This window comes from Schistocerca piceifrons, chromosome 6 (assembly GCF_021461385.2).
Source record: "Schistocerca piceifrons isolate TAMUIC-IGC-003096 chromosome 6, iqSchPice1.1, whole genome shotgun sequence".
Classification (NCBI taxonomy): domain Eukaryota; kingdom Metazoa; phylum Arthropoda; class Insecta; order Orthoptera; family Acrididae; genus Schistocerca; species Schistocerca piceifrons.
Window position 1 is genome coordinate 243,557,751 of NC_060143.1, and position 18,090 is coordinate 243,575,840.

Below are 18,090 nucleotides of genomic sequence, written 5' to 3' on the forward strand. Positions count from 1 at the left end.
GTGGCCGAGCGGTTCTAGGCGCTATAGTCTAGAACCGCGCGAACGCTACGGTAGCAGGTTCGAATCCTGCCTCGGGCATGGATGTGTGTGATGTCCTTAGGTTAGTTAGGTTTAAGTAGTTCAAAGTTCTAGGGCACTGATGACCTCAGAAGTTAAGTCCCATAGTGCTCAGAGCCATTTTGTAAATTTTCACAATCAACATGTGTGGGCTGACGAGAATCCGCACGCAATTGTGCAATCACGTCATCAACACAGATTTTCTGTGAACGATTGGGCAGGCATTGTTGTTGATGTCTTGATTGGGCCCCATGTTCTTCCACCTGCGCTCAATGGAGCACGTTATAATGATTTCATACGAGATACTCTACCTGTGTTGCTATAACATGTGCCTTTACAAGTACGACACAACATGTGGTTCATGCACGATGGAGGTCCTGCACATTTCAGTCGAAGTGTTCGTACGCTTCTCAACAACAGATTCGGTGACCGATGGATTCGTAGAGGCGGATCAATTCCATGGCCTCCACGCTCTCCTGACCTCAACCCTCTTTACTTTCATGTATAGGGGCATTTCAAAGCTCTAGTCTACGCAACCCCGGTGCCAAATGTAGAGACTCTTCGTGCTCGTATTGTGGACGGCTGTGATACAATACGCCATTCTCCAGGGCTGCATCAGCGCATCAGGGATTCCATGCGACGGAGGGTGGAAGCATGTATCCTCGCTAACGGAGAACGTTTTGAACATTTCCTGTAACATAGTGTTTGAAGTCAGGCTGGCACGTTCTGTTGCTGTGTGTTTCCATGATTAATGTGATTTGAAAAGAAGTAATAAAATGAGCTCTAACATGGAAAGTGAGCGTTTCCGGACACATGTCCACATAACATATGTTCTTTCTTTGTGTGTGAGAAATGTTTACTGAAAGTTTGGCCGTACCTTTTTGTAACACCCTGTATATATATGTCGATGTATAATTGGTTTGTTTTGTAAATATTATTTGTACTTTTGCGCTGCATCTTGCCTAGGGAAAACTATGCTATCGAACGATTACATCGATCGGTCGTGTGGAGAACGAAAGTCTTTAGGATCTGTGGTAGTGTTAACTCTGCCGCGTGGAGTGCGGGGAGAGCAGAGTCTGGCTGGAGTAGGGCGGTTGATCAGGTTTGTTGTGTGACGCTCCCGCGAGTTGCCGCGCTTTCGGAGTTTGGCAGCATGTAATTGCGCTCGACTTGCTATGATAGTTTCTGACACGGTGTCGCAGACGGGAAACATTAGCCCGTTTCGCCTGGTGACCGTGTCGAGAAGAAGGCGCGCCAACATCCAGCTTCTGCAACAGCGACGGCCGACAATGAGTGACTGTCGCCACCTCCCCGATCGACGATTTCAAACCTTCAATCGACCAACAAGGAAGACTAAAAGCACATAAAGTTTTAGAACTGTATGTCAGACCTCATCTTTTAAAATTTTCCCATTCACAAAATTACAGCAACTTAGCATGAACCTTTGTTGCTCATTGTCCAAATTGCATTACCAAGCAGGGTCCCTTCCTTTTCCGGAATGAACCCGAGTGTCGTTGAAATTCAAACGCCAGCATTAAAGTAATATCATTCCATTTCACTGCTTTAATTTCAAAGTTCAGTTAAAGTATTCATAGCTGGCTACAATATTTAGATTACACGAGCAGAAATTAAGAGTGCGAGCATTGTTAGCATATTTTAGCTTACTTGTGACTGCAGCTCAGCTTGGTACGTATTAAATTTTACTATTGTTAATTGTTCAGAATCATTTAATTCAAGTACAAAGTTATATCTCTTATTTCAAAATTGCGTAGATTCAAGTAGCTTTTGAAATGATTGTTGAGGTAGCCCAATACTAACCCTATTTTCCTGAATTTCGTAGTGCTTCAGAAACAAATCTCACTATTAATTTCAGTCACTAAATTAACTTTTAATTTTCCGGTTTTATTAATTCTATTGCTAAATTAAGTCACAGTGTTTTGTTTGGGAGTGGAGCAGGGAGAGATGATGACAGTTTTGGTACGAGGTACCCTCCACCACGCACTGTATGGTGGATTGCGGAGTGTGTATGTAGATGTAGATGTAGAGTGTAGTAGTCTGCCTCTGCATCAGAACAGTAAATGTAGGAAACACATACCAGGTAAGAAAGAGGTTTATGTGTGCCTTGGACGAACCTTTCTTATAGGTTGGCACCACTATAGGGGGTTCCTCTGGCCACTTCCGTAGGTACGAGGAGCGGTTTTGGTTGGGGAACGAATGTTCGTGGAGAGTTCCGTAGGACGCGAGACGGTTGGGATCTACTAGCGATGAGTGTACCTTTTCGATGAGAGGTTAAACTTGTGTCTTACGTAAGTTTTTCAAAACTAGCCAAAGTAAATGATTCCTTTCATCGTCCATAGTTTGTTATCGTATTTGACAAATTTTACTTGCTGTTTCGCACGTGTTGTGCGTTAAAATCCAGGGACGGTGAAGGCTATTGTTCAGCTGAACTCTTACTCAAACACGTGGAGCCGTGTTGGGTTTATTGTGATTCAGTTAATTTTGTTTAGTATCCGTTTCGCGGCAGCATGTATATTGCGTATGATTTCCGTGATTTTATGACTGAATTTTGTGCAGTTCGTCTCACTTGATAACTTTTTTTTGCACATCTTTGTTTGTGAGGACTACGTGGTAGTGATCTAATGGTAAAGTTTACAGTGAAAAGGCCATTGTGATTTTCTGCTGTAGAATATCTGAATTAATTGTGCTTCATTTATATAGCAATTCAATTCAAATACAAATTTTATTCATTTATCCCACATCTCAAAACTAAGAGAACAGCCCTTCTTCCTACCCACATGTGCTGTGGTGAAGGTGTTTAGTTCTTTTCCTTCTTGTTAGTATCTAAAGTGCATCAGAATGTAAGTGTTTGTGATTAAACCATCTTTTGGCCATTCCTCTTCCATAGACGATAGAACTTACGGGGGAATGCGAAGTAAAGTTAAAGGGTTAATTATTATATATTGTCATAGATTGCAGGCAACATCAGTAGCGGAGCAAAGTTGGTGTCACTCCACTCTCCATTGTTGTAAGATGTATGCAAGATGGCAGCAATGACATCATCCAAGATGGCAGCCTGTGAACTTGGCAACAGTGCATGACATTATCCAAGATGGGGGCCATGACGTCAACTGACAACATGAGTACTATGATCTAAGATGGCGTCTTTTGGCAGAAAAGTCCCATGCCCCCCTGACATCCCCCCCCCCCTAGCAGGAAGTTCAAAATCCATCAGGACAATGCAACACACCACAGCTACCTTCACTAAGTTAAGAAAATGACGGGAAAGATGGGCACTTGTGCTACCTCAACTAACCTGTAATCCAACCACCACCACTTCCTAGGACCTGGTGGGAAAAGGACTCAGCCTGTGCTGGACATAAGTGTTTCTTCTCTTTGTTTAAACAGTTAAAGGCCGTATCACCATCAAGTGTGTTCACCGTGGGGTCCGGTGTGGGGGAAAATGGTGGAAAAAGGACTCAGCCTGTGCAGGACATATGTCTTTATTTAAACAATTTGAGGCAGTGCCTCCTTCCAGAGTGTCCACCACGAGGTCTGGAGTCCAACTGACATAGTACACAGTACTGCCACCAGAGGGCGCTGTTGTTCCTCCAGTGATGTAATCCTAGATGGTGTTCTGAGGGAAAAATGGTGGCAAAATTACTCAGCCTCTGCAGGGCTGCTGGAGAGAGGAAGGAGTGTACTTTATTTACAGTTGAACAATTTATATAGGGCAGGTTTTTTTATTACACTGTTATAAAACACACACTCTGACATGCTTTGTGTCACTGCAAACTACTCGTAAATTATGGAAATAAAGCATCTGAAACGCTCTGAAGATACGCAAACAACTCTAAATTACCAAAATAATGCACTACACAGCCCACAGACATGCAAACTGCTAGTGAATAATGCAGTTCCCTGATGTGCAGACATCGTAAATTGACAAAGTAATGCAGTACACAGCACACAGACCTGCTAACTACTTGTAAATCACTGAAATAACGCGTTATACTGATGTTTCACAACTGCCAACTACTCGTAAATCACTGAAATAGTGCTTATATAATGCTCTGCCAACATGTTCACTACGCTTAATCAGTTGAAAATAATGTAGTGCACAAAAACTATTTGCAAGTAAGAATGGTTTTTAACTATCGTCAATGTACCAGAGGCTTCAAGGGCACACGCGTGACGATCCCAGTGTGAGGCACTCCCGGATGCAAGCCAGTACGAGCCAGCACAAGCCATCGCTCACACACCGCTGCCGCCTACAGCAAGCAGGTGAAAGTCACGTCTATTTTCGGGTATACACTTAGAGTTCTCAGAGTTTTGTACTGACGTCATTGAACCCCAAGGCGCGCTCACGCCAGCCCCATATGCGAGACACCTCTGGGTAGCATGTGTGTTTACTGTTGCTGACACATCACCATGACCTGTTCGTTTTGCTGTCAGTATACGTCTCAGAGACGTTAAACGTTCTCACCGCTAAAAGCCTCTATCGTGTCTGTGGGTGCTCGCAAAAACACAGTAACCCATAAAAGCATTCTTGTTGTTTGGAAAGAGATTACTGTCTAAGCACAGACGGTGAGGGGGCGGGCTGGGGCGGGGGGGTTGTGGGGGGGAATCAGAAGAATTAACGCAAACATAATTCGAAGTACTATCTTACAGAAGAAAAAAATGGCGGGAATTTTCGGTATTCAATAGCAACAGCTCTGGAGATGTTTTAACGCCACAGTGATGGATGAGTGATGGCATCCCCGCCAGAACTGGACGGTTTGCTTCAACTTGTCTTTGTACACTTTCTTTCTCAGAACTCTCCATAGATACCTTGACTCCTTCTTGTTCGAATCAGTTTGTAGACGTTCCTACGTCACCACACAAAGGATGCAAGGTTTAGTGTGCCATAAAAAATTGAGTACCTAAGAACTTATCCCGTCTGCGAAGGCCTTTATCGGAAAACACCAAAAAAATAAAGGAGACTGATATTTCTACTAGCTAATACTGATGTCTGTGATATAACAGTTTCCAAATAATCCTCACAATTTACAAAATCTACTCAGGTTTACTCATGTCTATAGAACCAGCAAACATGTCTTCCACCTGCTAGATGTACACACAATTGATGTACTCTCAACTAAATAAAGACTGGAAATGCGAAGAAGCAGTCAATCTGCTAATTTACATGTGAGTTAATAACGGCCCAGTGCAAACACATGTCCATATTGAATCTTCTCAAATTTCCATACAATCATGAAAGCTGTACAACACATACTAAGTACTAGTTCTCGATATCAAGCATATACCAGTACTACTTAAATAGCAGTATCACTCACACAACATAATTCTGAACATATAGACTGGAAGTTTTTTCTCTAGAAACCCTAAACATTAGCGAGGTACAGCATTCTGTAAAACACTGAGAAACCAGAAACATACCTGGCCTTCGAAGACCTTTACATGAAAACTCGAAAATAATAGAGGAAACTGATATTTCCACTCATGAACACTAATGTCGGTGATGACGAAGATTACAAATCACCCCTATAATTTACAAAGTCAATTAAGGTGTTTCTTATGTCTAGAGGACAAGGAAACGTGTGTTTCACCTGTTATATGCACACATCACAATCAATGTTTCCTCAAACAATTAAAGGTGCGACATGTGCAGATGCAGCCAACTGGACAATTTACATGGGACAGAATATTGGTCCAGCATAAACACACATCAATATTGAAACTTCTCAAACTTCCACGCGACCACGAAAGCTCTGCAACACATATTGGGTATCAGCTTGCTATTCGGCCATCTACAGGAAGACGCAGTTAAGCCAGCTACATTCCTAACCCCGATCAGGCCTCTCCATTCAGACTGTAAGTAGGCTGTTTATGTTTTCTCTATGTAAGTAGGCTGTTTATGTTTTCTTATTGGCAACGTTACGTAGCGCTCAATATGAAAATCACTGGCTGTGCTGTGTGCAGTCTGTGGCTAGTTTGCATTGTTGTCTGCCATTGTAGTGTTGGGCAGCGGCAGCTGGATGTTAACAGCGCGTGGCGTTGCGCAGTTGGAGGTGAGCCGCCAGCAGTGGTGGATGTGGGGAGAGAGATGGCGGAGGTTTGTAATTTGTCATGAACTGATATATATATTATGACTTGTGATGATATCAAGGTAAATACATTGTTCGTTCTCTATTAATATCTTTCATTTGCTAACTATCCCTATCAGTAAGTGAAGAGGGAAGCATTATCGATCGATCGGTCGGCAACAGCTCGCCTCAGGAATCCGAAATGACAGGACACCATTTCGCAAATACTGTAGATTCAGGTTTTGGGTCATCACCGTTTTCTCAAATAAGTCAAGACACATTTTCTGCTTGTCAAAATGTGAATGTTGTCGGTGCAAATGCACTGCCGAAAAGCGTAGAGAAACAGATTCCAGACACTAATACATTATTATTGCAATTAATGCAACAAATGGAACAAAATCAGAGACAAACACAGCAAAAGTTAGACACAGTGGAACAAAATCTCAAAAAGTTAGACACAATGGAACAAAATCTTCAAAAGTTAGACACCACACTTGAACAAACACGTGAAGATTTAACTAGTGAGTTACATAACATTGAATCGAAATGTCAAAAAGTCTGTAATGACGTAAAATCACAAATTTGTGAGCATTTCCAACCTATTTTTTCGCGGCATGAAAATGCATTACAGAATCATGAAGCAGCCATAAAAGAACTGAAAACTATTTTTCATGAAAATCACAACACCTTGCAAGCTAAAATTGACTCAGTTGCATCTACCGATTCGGTTACGCAACTTGCAAAAACTCAGGAAAACTTAAAGGTCACAGTAGACACGATTGCAACACAAATGGACACTCTGAAACTTGGTTCAGAAAAACATACAGAGGAAATGATTTCACTATCGGATAAAGTAGCCGAACTTTCAGATCAGTTCACTAACTTATCTACAAAGGTAGATGATGATCTGAATGACACAACACCTGTAGCCTTCACTGACACAGAAGAGTATGAACAAATTAGAAAATTCAAACAAAATCAAAATCAAATCAATACACAGTACAAAAGAGAAATCCGGGAAGTGCAAGATCAGTTGGCACAAGTAGTACAAGAATTACGTATTTCAGAGGACACTCGCGCCCCAATACGGGAAGAGGGACATACAAATACGGAACAGACACAAAATAACAACACAGGGCACTTCGGAAATTGTGAAAGAAGTTGGCAAGGTACGCCGAATTTTGAGATGGAACCGCCGAAACGACGTAACTATGACCGAGATGCTACTCGCCGACACGATGATTTTGACTATAAGCTGTTCATTACTACACGTAAATTCAAAACGTTTAAGAATTCTGCCAACGACATTCATCCACAAGCATGGCTCCATCAATTCTCTCATTGTTTTCCTCCCAACTGGTCGTTGGAACACAGATCAGAATTTATGTGTGGCTACTTAGAGAATGAACCAGCTGTAAGAATGCGATCGGTAATTCACGATTGCCACAGTGAAGGAGAGTTTTACCATGCCTTCCACTCAGCATATTGGTCTCAAGCCACACAAGACCGTGTAAAACATAGCATCATAATGATGAAACGTTTCGAACAATCTGAATTTTCCAGTCTTATGAAATATTTTGAAGACATGTTGCACAAGAATCAGTACCTGACAAACCCATACAGCCCCTCAGAACTCATCCGCATTTGCTTAATCAAATTACCTGAACATTTACGACATATTATTTTAGCAGGACGTTGCAAAGACGACATTGAAGCTTTTCAGGGACTGTTACAAGAATTAGAAATTGACACAGACAGTCGCGGGATGCGAAAACAGGAAAACAATCACTACAGGTCACATCCGTCACAATTCCGTGACGACAGAAACGATAACTGGACGCGACAAGGCTATTCTCACCACACAAATCGTGACCAAAATAGACACCACCCGTATGACAACCGTTGGCAGAGTAGTAATAATTACAGGGAAAGATCACCTCTCCGCAGCAATGACTATGACAGAGATAACCACAGAAACAGACAATATGGGAACCAAAACAATTATTACCAGGGGAGACAGAATAACTTCAGACGCAACAGTTCAGCGCGGAGTTACGATTCAGGGAGAAATTCTCCACCACGTGACCGACAAGGAAGAAACTACGGATTCTACCGAAATGACGACAGACGATATGATCATAACGACAGACGTCAATTGCATCAGAACTGGCGGGATTCAAACAGAGCAGGGCCCTCTCGGCAAGGCGAATTTGTAGAAGTTAGGTCTCCTAATCCCAATAACGACGCGCGCCAACAAAGAAACAGACAATGACTCACACCGCAGGCAGCCGCGTGCGCCAGCTGGCTCAGAGAAAAATAACATTGACGCTAACCTTGAGCAAGATTCCAGTATTCTTTACGGGCGAATACCGCATGATAATTGCATTCAAGTTGAAATTCTGCGTACTAGGAAGAGTAAAGGTTTACACCGTATTTCACATGTAAAACCGTTTATTGAAAGATAATCTGCTTTTTAACTTTGTCTTTGCCATAAAACGTTTCACTTCACGTTACTAGTATGCTTTAGAAACTGTTACCATGCAACAATGTTTGAAGTTCAATATCCAGCCAAGAACCAAGAGAAATTATTTAAACAGAAATTACGAATGCATTGTTATTGCGAACTGACGACACAGTGTAATTGTGTGTGTACATTCTTGCTTGTTAGTTGTACGATTAGAACATTTACCAGTACTGCTAATGAGATTTTAATGCAACATTTTGGTTTACTTGAAAATACATTCCGGATTTAAAGTACTTTCTGAGAGATACCAGATGACACAGAGGTTAGTTAATGTGACAGCTACACGATTTTATCACGACGCTACTAATGAGTGACAATTTACAATGTTGCTTTTGCAGTGTATCTGTTTTATATCTGCACAGTTTTCTGAATTCTTCTGGAAAGTAAAACATGTTTTAGTAGTAACTTTTGTGGTATAGCAACAATGAGACAGCCTTTTTCGTGGCATAACAATACGTTACTGTACAGTACTTTCCTCATCACGGCAATAAGCGTAATAACTAAGTTATCTATACGCAAAGCATTTCACTTTTGTTTATCATGAGGTAAGTACATTGGCTTCTGCAGAACTTAGCTTTCGGAGGACGATAACTACGACACTTCCACACAGATTATGTTGCAACAAGACGCACATTTAGCGCTACAGTACACGTATTTGAGTGATTAATTTTGTACTTGAAACATTTATTTTTAAAAATTTTTTTATTACAAAGAAAGTTTTCCGTGATACATTTCATTCCATTGCTGTAATTTGTAACACCTGAGGGCATAATTACATTTATCCTCAGGGGGGTACACGCTTACTTTGTGTACCATGTGTGTGGCAACCACAAGGAACCCTAGCTAATATGGTATTTGCTTATACAACTTTACACGTCGGTACCATATTTCTCTAACACACAAATTACACAGCTATCTGATCATTTAACTGAGAGATAAACATTTTTTTACTACGTCAGTGACAGATGTTTACGCAATTACAGAGTTGGATTACTTCACACTTACGAAATTGTATTTTGTCTGTACTGTGTGAACTCTTCACATTTTTTCGGAACCATTGTGATACTATGAGAGCTTTGAATGATATATTTGGTAAGGGAGCATGATTTTAAAGTACGTTTGAGGCAGATGACACTTTTGACATGAGCAGAGAATTTTCTTTAGGTTTGGAATTATTGCAGAAAGCTACGACGATTTTGAGATTTGACTGAGGTGTTAATGATGTTATTTTTACGACGACGATGTGTATTATGCTGCTGAGGTATGTTTATGATTAATAGGCTGAGGCTATATGAGTTATTTGATTATGCTTCATATTTATAATGACGAAATATTGACGAGAGTCGATGGATACGTATATGTGTAATAAGGTAAGGAATAAGGAGTAGGGGTTAGGGACTCTGATTTATGAAAAGGTTGTTGGAAACCAAGAATCGTACTTTAAGAGTTATGAAATGTGTGTCTATATGCATGAATGTATCACAATGCCACTGAAAATTTTTTTGGACACTGTTATATTTATAGGGTTTTGTTTCTACAGGTTTGCAACGCTAATTCTTGACCTGTGAAATATTTTTATATGAGACTACCACGGTAGCAGAATCTCCTGTCGTAAATATTTCCGTACGAAAGTTAAATGACCACCTGCACGTAATGCGTCGCGGGCACCCAGCTGTGTCAGACGCCTGGAGAAAAAGCCATTATTGCGAGCCCTTTTCAGCGGCACAGGTAGCACAAAAAAAAAGGGGAGGCCATTATCCTTGGAAATATTCGTACATCTGCACACCTGATTATGACAAGTGTCTTTCTATGAGAGTTGAGAGCTACTGACTTACGAAATGTCACATGACTATTGAATGATGTTTTTATGCTTTGCTTTTCGTAGTTGCTTATTTCACTTGATACCTGTTTTTCAGCTGTGTTGCAGCATTGCTTTTATAAAATGAAATGCATTTGCTAATGTAAACACTTTCTGTCAACAGATCTATTAAATAATTATTTTATGATCCACATTCTTTAAAAAAGGAGCACTTGGAAAGGAAAGAACAATAAGAAGGAACTAGTAACTGCATTCATAATTTTCTTTTCAAGTAATTGGTAACTTTTTGGTAGAATAACTTCTTGTGGTGCACCACTTTAATTACATAGACATTAAGATGATACATTTCCCTTATCTGCATTGTTGTTTAGTGTAATATTTTTTCTGCTTGCGCTATGTCATGTTTAGGTATAAGTTGCTGCTGTTTGCCAGGCATAGTGTTATTGAATTTGGCTTTTGCTCATTTATGCTGCTAGCTTTGCCAATTTGCATTTTTTGCATTGCTGTTTGTGTTGATTTGTTATGTGATGCTGCATTGCCTCGTCCCTTAGTTTAGCATCTGAGCTCAGTAGATTTAAGTTAGCTTAAGAGGGGGTAGCCTCTAAGAGAATGAGTTGCGATGAATTGGAAGAAATGCATTGAGAAAACAGGTTTAGGTAGGATTTTCTTGGAAATAAATGTTGAGGTAAGAAATGTGTGAACATATAAATACAGAAAGCATGCTTAGATAGAATTTTTTTGGTGGAAACAAAGGATGAAATAAGAGGAAAGATATATGAAGTTTTAGGTTGGACTGCAGTACCAAATGTTACACTGAAAACGAACCCTGTCCTTTCCCATTGGTGTTATCCCACTATGTGTTTGTGTACCCTTGTGTATTTGTTTTCTTCCTGTCTCTGTGTAGTTTCATAGACTTTTTTCTTCTTTTAATATTAAGCTACATTCACTATGATGAGGAATACTGTTATCCTCAGATATAATTGGCATTAATAATATGTTATTTACTTTGTAAAGATGTTAGACATTATTAATTCCATTCTGTCTAATGCTCATGTGTGAAGTTGATGTTTCAAAAGTTATTGTGATCTTTTATGTATGTACTCATGTCATAATTCCTGTAACACTGACGTATATGTCTATTTCTATTCTTTTGTAAAGCCCCTATTACTACAAATGTTATCTATATTGTTATGTTTTTAATGATGTATTTTGTACCTTTGTTATTGTATTCTTATGTTATAAAATTGTAATTGTCACCAGTTCATCTTATTATTAACTTGTAAGTTACATTTCACTGCACACGTTTCTGTTGGTCATAGTACATGGACAATATGTGAGAAGTAGGGAGACTGATAGTGTTTGCACGTGTGTTAATAATTCAGCAAGGGACTGGATAACAGCATTGCTGGTTCTAAGGACAATTCCAAAAACGTTGTGAGTGCACAAGTGGTGGTTTATGGACTTGCTATATTCTCTGCAAGACTCTTCGATGGTGATTGTGCACCTGCACATTTGCAACAGATGGCTGCTGGCCGTCTCTACAAGGACTACAGTGGGTCTACGTCTTTGATGGCCCACCAATACCGTAATCTCTACCAGGACTACAGTGGGTCTGCTCTGTGATGACCTACCTACCAATATTCATCAAAACTTCGACTGACTCTGCTGTGGGTTTGCTCTGTTGTGGACCAATACTTGTCTGCATGTCGAGAGTCAGCACTGTCTGTCCGTTGGAAGGACAACACTACTTCTTCAAGACTGCATGGAAATCCACTACTTCTGTGTGCATTTTCTTTTACTGCTCAGACTTTGAGAAAAACACTGCTATTCTCCTGTTATGTACGATTAGGACTGTCTTTATGGACTGTGAGAAAATTTGAGCTTTTGACCAACATAATATCAATAAGTGTGTGCATTTGATTTCTTTGTTATTGTAATTATGAAAAATTTTATCAAATCATTATTGGCCACTGCCCAATCCCATTTGTAAAATTTTTTGTGGGGAGCATGGGGGCTATGTAAGTAGGCTGTTTATGTTTTCTCTATGTAAGTAGGCTGTTTATGTTTTCTTATTGGCAACGTTACGTAGCGCTCAATATGAAAATCACTGGCTGTGCTGTGTGCAGTCTGTGGCTAGTTTGCATTGTTGTCTGCCATTGTAGTGTTGGGCAGCGGCAGCTGGATGTTAACAGCGCGTAGCGTTGCGCAGTTGGAGGTGAGCCGCCAGCAGTGGTGGATGTGGGGAGAGAGATGGCGGAGGTTTGTAATTTGTCATGAACTGATATATATATTATGACTTGTGATGATATCAAGGTAAATACATTGTTCGTTCTCTATTAATATCTTTCATTTGCTAACTATCCCTATCAGTAGTTAGTGCCTTTAGTAGTTTGAATCTTTTATTTAGCTGGCAGTAGTGGCGCTTGCTGTATTGCAGTAGTGGGAGAAACGAAGATTATTGTGAGGTAAGTGATTTAGTGATTTGAGAAAGGTATAGTTTAATGTTAGTCAGGGCCATTCTTTTGTAGGGAATTTTGAAAGTCAGATTGCGTTGCGCTAAAAATATTGTATGTCAGGTTAAGGTCAGTCGTGTATAAATTGTTCAAAGGGTACGTTTCAAGACGACTCCTTCCGTTAACGGAAAACGTGAATCGTTCCCGCTACAGGCACTGCACGCCACGCGCACACAGACAGAATCGTTCCACGAAATCAGTCACATATATATTTGTTCACTATAGTTACAATTAAATGTTGTGATTGCAGTCTCGGTTGAACGACATTCGACAACGAGCGAATTATCTTAAATACACCATGCTGACAGCTGTGGCTCTGAAAATAAGTCATATCTGTATCATTCTTATTACCCAACATACTCTTCCCTTTGCTATCACAGTATTCCACGTCAAATCCATACCATCCTTACGACTGGACATAGTCATTTCCTTTGCACATGTCAGAACACAAACACGTACATTATAATACTGAGAGAAAATCAGCGATGGAGGGACATGTTTCATAAGTTTACTTGCGAGTGCTACCATCGTGTCTTAGAAAGAGAGGCGTAAACGTGTTACAAACCGGCAGATGTTAAAAACCCGATCGCAACAACTACTGTATGTTACTGTCACAAGTGGTCTTCGTTCTACAGGTGCATTCAAGTATCCATGTTAAAGGCTGCACTGACTCTATAATTCTCTGTATGACATTATATTCTAATTATGTATTTTTTCCAGACAAATACCGTGACACTGAATATAGACGGTGATCGCCGGAGTGTATATTATCAGACCGCAGTCCGGTTACACGTCGCCGACAGTGCAGCCTCATAATAAACTTACCGAAATTTGAAAGTGATTCAGCTAAGAAGCGTGGTATGAAACCGGTATTTGCAACTCCCTCATGCCACCGCTAGATATTTGTCCAGTATTTCCAACACATTCTGTCGTGACGCCATGTCAGAGATTCTGCGATGCATCCACTGAGTTATGGGCGATGGTTGATGCAGAAGGTTCACATACAGCAGTAGAAAGTGTGCTGACTGAGGCCATAAGAAATGTACACTAGCTTTGCAGATCTCTAGTGCTAAGGTTTCGGTAGAAATACTGTCTATAATTTGGAGTCAAGTTTTTCCATTCAACCACTTACCTGCATTGGATCCTATGGAGAAGACCTTTAATGATTACAGACACTAGTGAATCTAATTTCTAGCGTCTCACATCTCGAAACGAATCACCTTTCTAGAACCAATCTACTACAGTAAAATTCCAACGTGGTTTTAGGCAGTCCCTATGCATCTTGCGACTGCCACCATTCCTGCAGATTTACGGATGTGATTGTTTCAATGTAAGTCGGAACTGATTGGAAGTCGGAGAAAGCTATATCTACCACCTTCTGCAACGCATGTAGAAACAGGCTAAACAGGCTAAGCTGAATTACTATGTCTCTCTTTCTAAGACACAGTGGTATCATTCGCAAGAAAACGTATTAGACATGTCCATCCATCACTGATTTTCTGTCAGTATTATAACATATCGTCTGGAATCATTTATTGGCGAAGTATTATACTTAGTAGTAGGGGATCTGTGATAGGATTGCTTTGAGCATCAGGCTTATAAAGTACGTGCTTGTGTTCCGACATATACAAAGGAAATGACTATGTCGAGTCATGAGGAAGGTCTGTATTTGACGTGGAATACTGTGGTAGCAAAGGGAAGAATATGTCAGGTGATAATAATGTTACAGATATGTCCAAGAGCCGCAGACTTCAGCAGGGTGTATTTCCGATACTTTGCTCGTTGTCGAATGTTGTTCAACTGAGACTGCAATCGTAGCATTTAATTCTAAGTATAGTGATCAAATATATATGTGACTGATTTCGTAGAACGATTCTGTCTATGTGTTCGTGGCCTGCTGCACCTGTGGCCTGTGGAGGTAATGATTCACGTTTCCTGTTAACAGCAGGAGCTGTCCGAATGGAGAGGCCTTTTGGGGTGTAGGAATGTATCTGGTTTAACCACGTTTTCTCTAGACAGCCGAATTGCAAACTAATACTTAGTATGTGTTGGAGAGCTTTCGTGATTGTGTGGAAATTTGAGAAAATTCGATATGGATGTGTGTTTGCGCTGGACCATTATTCCATCTCCAGTAAATTGTCCAGTTGACTGCTTCTGCACATTTCGCGGCTTTATTCAGTTGAGGGAACATTGATTATGGTGTGTACATCTGTCACGTGAAAGACACGTTGGCTGGTTCTCTAGACATGAGAAACACCTTAGTTGACTTGGTACAATTGCAGTGATTATTTGAAAACCGTTATATCACCGACAATGGTATTGGCGAATGGAAATATCAGTTTCCTTTACTTTTTTCGAGTTTTCATGTAAAGGTCTTTGCAGACGGGGTAAGTTTCTAGTTAATCAGTGGTTTACAGCACGCTACACATCACATCCTTTGTGTGGGGATGTAGGAGCGTGTACGAGCTGATTTGAATAAGATGGAGCTAGGTATTTACAGAATGTTCTGAGAGAAAGGATACTGAAAATTCTGTCATTTTTCTGTGCTGTCAGACAGTGCTTCGAAATCTGTTTGCATGATTGTTTTGATTTCTCTCCACCTGTGCTTACACAGTGCTCTGTTTCCAAACATCAAGAATGCTTTAATGAATTACGATGTTTTCACGAGTGTGCACAGACATGATGAAGGCTTTTGGCAGTGAGAACGTTTAACGTTTCAGAGACCTATATTGACAGCAGGATGAAAATTTCGTGGCGATGTGTCAGCGCCGCTGGGTACGAGTGCACGGCTCGATGCAGATCGCATGTCCCTTTGGGATCAGTAAGAAGAATGCACCCTGTGCTATTCTGGAACAGATTTCAATAGCGCGACTTGTGACGTCAGTATCCACTGGTATCACGTCAGCAACAGTAAACACACTTGCTGCCCAGAGGCGTCTTTGGAGTTCTGTGACATCAGTATAACACTCAAAGAACTCTAACTGTATACCCGAAAATAGACTCGACGTTCACCTGCTTGTTGTAGGCGGTAGCGGCGTGAGAGCAATGGCTTGTGCTGGCTTGCGTCTGGTGGTGGTTTGTAGCGGTGTTGATGTGCGCACACCCATGGAGCCTCTGATATGTTGACGATAGTTAAAAACCATTCCTACTTCCAATGAGTGTTTGTGTACTACATTATTTCCACCTGTTTAGGCGTTGAGAGCGTGTTGGCAGAGTGTTATATATGCATTATTTCAGTGATTTACGAATAGTTAGCAGGTCTGTATGCTGTGTACTGCATTACTTTGACAATTTACGATTTGATTTCGTGTGTGCACATCAGTGTATTGCATTATTTACGAGTAGTTTGCATGTCTGTGTGGTGTGTAGTGGATTATTTTGGTAATTCAGAGTTGTTTGCGTGTCTGCAGAGCGTTTAACATGTGTTGTTTCCATAATTTACGAGTAGTCTGCAGGTCTATAGGCTGTGTGGCGTGACCCTAGGAATGTTAGCGTGTGTGTTTTGTAGCAGTGTAATAAACAATGTGAAATCAGTATCTAAATAAATTGCTCAAAAATAAATGAAATACACTTCTTCCTCTCTCCAGCAGCCCCAGCACAGGCTGAGTAATTTTCCCACCATCCCCCCCCCCACTCCCCCCTCCCGACCGCCAGATAGGATTATGTTACGGTGTTACGGGAGGAACAACAGCGCCTTCTGGTGTCAGTACTGTGTACTAGGTCAGTTCGACTCTGGATACATGGTGAACACAATGGATGGAGCTACTGCCTCTAATTGTTTAAATAAAGATCGAAAATAAAGTCATATGTCCAGCAGAGACCGAGTCCTTTTCCTGCCAGTTCCGAGGAAGAGGTGGTGGTTGGGTGACTTAGGTTAGTGGAGGTTGCCCAAGTGCCCTTTTTTCCCGCCTTTTTCTTAGGTTAATTGAGGTAGCCGTGGGGTGTTGCATTGTACTGATGGAGTTTGAACTTCCCACTAGGTGTGAGTGGCAGTGGGGCATGGCACTCTCCCACCAAAAGACGCCATCTCAGTTAATGGTACTTGTGTAATCAGCTGACGTTGCGACCGCCATCTTGGATGATTTTATGTGTTGTTTCCAAGTCTACGGGCCTCCATCTTGGATGATCTCATCGCCATCATCTTGGATACATCTGGCAACCATGGAGAGTGGGGTGACATGAATTTTACTCCACTACTAACAGCAACCATCATATTACTCACTATACATGTTCAAGTGAGGAATTAAATTAAGTGTTCTAATGAATGTTCTTTTGCCAGAACTTTTGTTTACGCTCTAAATGCTAAAATTCGACTCTATGCTTCATCCAGCTCTGATGTATGGCATATCCTACTGCATTCCTTTTGTGTGACAGTTGTATCGAGGCCATACTTTACCTCCACATATTCAGATTAATCGTAAAGATACCCCTTAATTTAAAGGTACCTTTTGGATGTAATAAGTCGTTGCAAGTCCTCTGGAGACATGGTGACATGTTGCTTCTATAGATGTCCATAATGGCGAAAATGCGATTTTGTGTATGAACTGACCTCTCAGTTAAGTATCAAAAAAGTTCGACCAGATGCATATCAGGCGATATGGGTGGCCAACTCATTCGGTCGAATTGTCCAAAACGTTCTTCAAACCAGTCGTTAATAATTGTGTCCCAGTGACACGAGATCGTTGTTTGGGAACATGATATCCATGAATAGCTACATAGTCCCTCAAGTAGTCGAAAATAACTATTTAACAGTCAATGACTGGTTCAGCTGTACCAGAGAACCCTGCCCATTCCATGTAAACATAGCCCACACCATTTGAAGCCAACGCACTGCCTCATTGACACACAGGTTCTTTGGCTTCATGGGACCTGCGCCAAACTCTAAATCTATCATTAGCGCTTACTAACTGAAATCGCAATTCATCCGAGCAGACTACGATTTTCCAGTCCTCTAAGGTCCAGGCCAGAGTCCAGGGCTGGAGAGGCGCTGTAGGTGACTCGTGCTGTTAACAAGAGCACCAGTGTCGCTTCTCTTCTGGCATAGCCCATTAACGCCAAATTTCACCGCACTGTCCTAACGGATACCTTCTTCGT